The sequence below is a fragment of the Microtus ochrogaster genome, unplaced genomic scaffold, assembly GCF_000317375.1.
Source record: "Microtus ochrogaster isolate Prairie Vole_2 unplaced genomic scaffold, MicOch1.0 UNK85, whole genome shotgun sequence".
Lineage (NCBI taxonomy): Eukaryota > Metazoa > Chordata > Mammalia > Rodentia > Cricetidae > Microtus > Microtus ochrogaster.
In genome coordinates this window covers 921956-928674 of record NW_004949183.1, presented here as the reverse complement: position 1 = coordinate 928674, position 6719 = coordinate 921956, and positions in this window count along the sequence as shown.

Sequence of the window (6719 nt, the reverse complement as noted above, 5' to 3'; positions counted from 1 at the left end):
CTGTCCTGGAACTAGCTCTGTAGACCAGGCTGGTCTCGAACTCACAAAGATCCGCCTGCCTCTGCCTCCCGAGTGCTGGGATTAAAGGCGTGTGCCACCATCGCCCGGCTACCCCCCCTTTTTTAAGGCATTCTCTATATTCTTTTTCTTCTCTCCCCAAGCCTACATACACTCATCCAACATTGTGATCCATTTAGAAGTCTTTTATGTCTGAATCTGTCCCATTGTGAATCTGTAACTTTTTTACTGTCCAGGAGCACTTCTTTTTTTTTTATTTATTATGTATACAATATTCTGTCTGTGTGTATGCTGCAGGCCAGAAGAGGGCACCAGATCCCATTACAGATGGTTGTGAGCCACCATGTGGTTACTGGGAATTCTTAAAATGTTAAGCACTTCTTGAAAACTTAAGTTGCGCCATGTAGAGGTAATACATTACTGCCTATTTACTGCCAGTCTAAACCTTAACTGCGCTGTTATTATGGTAATTACGATCATTCCTGCCTGAGGTCAGCACAGGAGCTGGAGGCTTGTGACTGAATCAGTCGCACCTCTGAGCTGCAGAGCTGCAGAGCTGCAGGCTGCTCTGGATGTTGGCTCCACCTCTCTCCAATTTGCTCTCCTGCCTGCTTAAGCCTGAAGCCAAAGTCTGCCCAGGCGGGGAGTGCAGGCATGGTCTCAGAGTACTTTATTCCCGATACCGAGCGGGAACACAAACATCCAGGCCCACAAATGCACCATAGCCAGAGTTTGCACCAGTGACAGGGCCCAGAAAGCTGCGTTTTAAAACCGCACGTGGCCCTTTTTTTTTTTAAGGCTGCCGAGTCAGGAAATTCTCTCTGCGGCATGCCACCCACAAATAGCAAAAGGCTGCGTTAAGCTCTGTTTTTTCTCTGTTTACAATTAAACTCTCTCAGGTTTTACTTGGAGTTTGTTACCACATTGGGCGACCACTCTGTAGTATGGGGAGCGGCAGGCTGCGGCCCCAGTTCCCGGCTAGCTTTACCCAAAATAATTACATGGAAACTGGATTCTTTTAAACACTGCTTGGCCCATTAGCTCTAGCCTCTTACTGGCTAATTCTCACATCTTGATTAACCCATTTCTAATAATCTGTGTAGCACCACGAGGTGGTGGCTTACCGGAAAGGATCTTAACCTGCGTCCATCTTGGAGAGGAGAGGCATGGTAGCTGGCTCACTTTCCTTCTTCCCAGCATTCTGTTCAGTCTACTCTGCCGATCTAAATTTTGTCCTATTAAAGGGCCAAGGCAGTCTCTTTATTTAACCAATGAAATCAACACAAAACAGAAGACTCTCCCACATCAGCCATGCCCTAATATCAGTTAATGATAAGCAAGCATCTAGCAGAATCTAACACCCATTCATGACAAAAACTCACAATAAATAAAGAACAGAGGGAGAACACCTTGTCTTAAACACACACACACACACACACACACACACACACACACACACACATACACGCGCACATACGCATGTGGCACAAATGGAGAAATGACTTAATCATTAAGAGCACTTGCTGCTCTTGCAAGAGGACTAGGGTTCATTCCCAGTACCCACATAACAGCTCACAAACGTCTGTATTTCTAGTTCTCAGGGATCTGATGACCTCTTCTAATTTTGGATGGCATTAAACATTCATGTGGTACACAAACATACATGCTGGGAAAATACTTACATGCATAATATAAATAAATCTTTAAAAATAAAAAACAAGCAAGAAATGAACCTTAGATGTAAAATGTAAAGCTTTAAAGCTTTCAGAAGACAGCAGGAGAATTCATCTTTGGGACTTGGAACTTGATAAACTCTTAGACATGGCAACATAAGCATAATTATAAAAAAACAAGAATAAACTGGAATTTATGGAAATTTAAGCTTTTGTTCAACAAAACGCATTGTTAAGAGTACAATTAAACATGCTACAAACTGGGGAAAATATTTTAAAATTATACAGTCTGACAAATTATGAAGATTATGAAGAGAGCCAGGCAATGCCTATAATCCAAACATGTAGGAGGCTGAGACAGAAAAACTGGCATGGGTTCAAGGCTAGTAAAGGCTACATAGTGAATATCAGGCTCAAGGATCTGAGTGGGAGTCCCCAGAACCCTTGTAAAAAGCCACAAATGGTTGCATATGCCTATATATATAATATATAATCCCACACTTGTGTAGTAGCACAGAGATGGGTGACTCCTAAGAGATTTCTGGCCAATAAGCCTAGCTGAAATGGTGCACTTCTGGTTCTGTAAGAGACCCTATCTCAAAGAAGTAAGGCAAAAAATGATAGAGGAATACATATATCTGATGTCCTATTCTGGTATCCCCATATACACACATAAGTGAATGCACTCTCACACTTACATGCATGCACCACACATGAAAGAGCACAATTATAACTGGAAGTTTCTCTCCTGCCTTCTAGCTCCCAAATAATCATTCTGAGCCTTAATATTAATTATAAACTGTTTGGCCTATTAGCTCAGACTTATTATTAACTAGCTCTTACAGCTTAAATTAACATATTTCTATTAATCTAAGTATTGTCATATGGCTGTATCATTACCATGTCACTGGCATGTTGTTCTGTGGGTGACTGGTTGGCATTTCCCAGACTCTGACCTTCTTCTCCTGTATCTCTGCTTATATTTCCCACCTTGTTCTATTTCGCCTTGCCATAGACCAAAAGAGGTTTATTTATCAACCAATTAGAGCAACACATATTCACAGCATACAGAAAGACATTCTACAGTGCACAAAGAATCTTGAAAATTACTATTGCATAATGATCTCATAAAGCAATGCATTAATCATGTTTTTGTGAGGTTGGTATTTACAGGCCTACATCATGGTCAAAGGCATAGAAGTATAGCACAGACAATTACATACAATACATATTTGATAATGAAGGACTTATTGGATCATATATTTACAGTATTATATTCAACATTATTTAAGAGTGTATATATACTTATTTTAAAAACTTACTATAAAATTAATTCATCTTAGCTGGGCATTGGTGTTTGCATGGCTTTAATCCCAACACTCAGGAGGCAGAATCAGGCAGATCTCTGCGAGTTTTGAGGCTATCATGATCTACAGAGCTAGTTCTAGGACAACCAGGGCTACACAGAGAAACCCTGTCTTGAAAGACAAACAAAAAATGTATTCATCTTGTGATTGCATCAGGAGACCACACTATAACTGATGTTGTCTGAGGTTTCTGTACTGCCTGGTTTCTGTCCTCCCACCAGGTCCCACAGTCTTTTAGCCCCAAAGAAATCACACAGAGGTCTATATTAATGATAAACTGATTGGCTCATTAGCTCAGGCTTCTTATTAACTCTTATAACTTATATTAACCCATTATTCTTATCTATGTTAGCCACATGGCTCTGTACCTTTTTCAGCAGGGCAATCATATCTTCCTTCTGTGGTTGGGACAGGACTGGGGAGGAATGGGCTTCCTCCTTCCCAGAATTCTCCTGTTCTCATTGATCCACCTCTACTTCCTGTCTGGTTGTCCCACCTACACTTCCTGCCTGGCTAATGACCAATCGGTGTTTATTTAAAACATAATTGACAGAACATAGACAATTCTCCCACACCAAACTAACAATATTTCCTGGGTTTAGGCTTGTGTAGGTATATTCTGTGAAGTTTGTCTAACAGTGAAATCACCAAATGGCGAATTTTTAAAGAAAGTGTCCTATCAATAAGTAATGACACATGGCAGCATTTCTAACTATTAAAGCATTTACTACCAGAAGCAGTCATCCATGCTCAGTGATGATTTCTCAGATAACTGTGTGAATATTGTTTTGTAAACTTGCCAGATTGTGGTAAAGACAGTGTGTTGAAATACAGTATGGAATGGGACTCTAATAGCCTGAAGTACATACTAGCAAAACACTTTCTTAAATCAATGTTTATTATCACCCGAACTTCATGGTCCCCTTTAGGTAAAGGTCTGGGATAGCCAAAAACATAAATGACAAAAAATGCTGATGATAACTTGGGAAAAGAGGAACCCTTATTTACCACAGGTAGGGATATAAACTAGTTTCACAACTATGGAGATCAGTATGGATTTTCCTCAAAAAACTAAAATTATAACTATTATATAATTCAACTATACCACTCTTGGGAATATACCTCAAAGGATCTAAGTCATAGCCAGGTGATAGTGGCACATGACTTTAATCCCCACACTAGAGAGGCAGAGGCAGGTGGATCTCTGTGAGTTCAAGGCCAGCCTGGACTACAGAATGAGTTCCAGGACATCTAAGGCTGCACACTACACAGAGAAACCCTATCTTGGAAAAAAACAGTGGGAAAAAAAGAAGAAAAGAATCTAAGCATACTCATGTATACTGTAGCAGTATTCATAAAAATCAGGTTACAGAATCAGTCTATATGTCCACCAGCAGATGAATGGATAAAGAAAAAGTGATACATATATACATACATGAATGCATGCATACATGTATACATATACGTGTGTGTGTGTGTACTCAATGGAATTTTATCCAGTCATAAGAAAGAATGAAATGAAATTGAGGCATTTGCAGAAAAATTGATACAACTGGAGAGCATCATGAGAAACTAGGAATTAGACAGATACCTTGTTTGGCACACAGATAAGGAGAGGGGCCTATGTCAGATCAGATGAGGTAAAGGGACACTTCTGAGGGTCACTTTGCCCCTTCCCAGGGACTAAGTCAAAACATCAGTAACTGAGTCAACTCCTAAGGGTTATCTTGCCCCTATTCAGGGAGATGGAAAGTTCCCAACATCTCAGTACGTGCCTGCATAGCTGTTAGGTCCTTGGTTCCCAGGGGAGGAGGGGAAGTACTGAGAGTTGTTGGAGATGGCTTCAGAATTGTCTTCAAGTTCTACAATACAACATAGTAAGACTATTAAAAAAAGTTTGCTTGTTTTGCCTAGTTCATGTAAGTTAAATCATGGCCCTTCTCATGTAGCATAATGCTTTTGAGGTACATCTATGTTATAGTATTTATTAGTACTGTGCTTCATTCCTTTTTATGGCTGAATACTGTTGCAATGTATAGATAACACTCATTTTATTCATCTACTGATAAAAAATTAGTTATTTCCAAATTTTGGTTGTCATGAATACTTCTGTGAACATTTTTTGTGGGGAAATCCAGTTTGGCTACATTTTGTAAATCTGAGAATCTTCTAGGAGCTAGGTATATAAGAGTAAACTAAATAGATAAAAATTTCCCTGCATTCATAAAGTTAACATTCTGTGTAAAGACAGCTAATAAACAGCAGAAGAAAGAGGTATAAAAGCCCCAAGATGGGAAAGTGCCTCTCAAACAGCCAAAGGGCTTTGTTACCAGAGTTGGGGTTGCAGCCTGTGTCCCAGCAAGGCAAGTTTTGCCACCCATCCTTTATAAGCCAATGAAAACAGCTGAATTACAGGGAAAAGTAGAGAAATATTTATTCAATATGGCCACATTGGGAAGAGGGACAAGGAGAGCCAGTGACTGCTTCTATAGTCCATCTCTGGGCCCTGAAGTAACATTTAAGTTTAAACAGGGTGCCAGGAAATATGCATAACTAAGCAGTCCCAGTAAATATGTAATCCCTGCCTATCAGGGACCCATTTCTGTCCAGGATTCAGTTTCATCCTGTAAGGTGGTCAGACAAGTTGTCAGGTGTTGGTTGTTGGTTTTTTATTCTTTACTCTTTGCCTTTTTTTAGGGGGAAGGCAGCCAGCTCCCACATAAATCACCACAGAGTCTTATTTGTTCTTATAAATGCCCAGCCTTTGCCTGACTTGTTTCTAGTCAATTTTTCCTATCTTATCCCTGCTACCTCTGGGTATATCTTACTTTCACTATTACTCTGTGGGTAGCTGGGTAGCTGCGTGACTGGACCTTATCATCCTCCTCTCCTCCTTTTCTTGCTCCTTCTTTCCTTCCAGATTTCTCCTCCTATTTATTCTCTCTGCCTGGCAGCCCTGCCTATCCTTTCTCCTGCCTAGCTAATGGCCATTAAGCTCTTTATTAGACCATCAACTGTTTTAGACAGACCAAGTATGACAGCTTCATAGAGTTAAGCAAGCTCTGTTAGGATTATGCTGGCCTTCCCTGTCACCTAGCAAGATGAACCCAGACAGTAGCCTGTCCCTTTAAGAGACAAGCTCTGTCCACTCCCACTCTTTCTCTTCCTGCTGTGGCAAACTTGTCTCAGCCCCCTCTCTCTCCCCCACCACCATTCTTCTGAAGAGCCAGTGTAGCGAGCTGCGTGGAATCACACCTGATGGAGATGTATAATCAACTCCTGAGATGGCTAAGGCCTGACTTATGCTATGATCACGCAATGATTATCAGCTGCCTGCATATGTGTGAACCTATGGGCAGTGCCCACCTGGCAGTTCGGGGTTGGCAGCCCAAGCCTACTTAAGGGCTGGGAGAGGTTTGCCTGGAGAGAGGGAGAAAGAGAGAGGAAGGAAAGAGGAGAAAGAGAGAGAAAGTGAGGAGAGAGAGAAAGTGAATAAAATCCTGGAATAAAACTGTAGTAAGAAGAGCTCCGGTGGTCGCGTCATTCCTTGCGGGATGAGGGTGGCCGTGACAAGGTAGCTCTCGTCCCTCTTCTCTTCTCTTCTCTTCTCTTCTCTTCTCTTCTCTTCTCTTCTCTTCTCTTCTCTTCTCTTCTCTTCTCT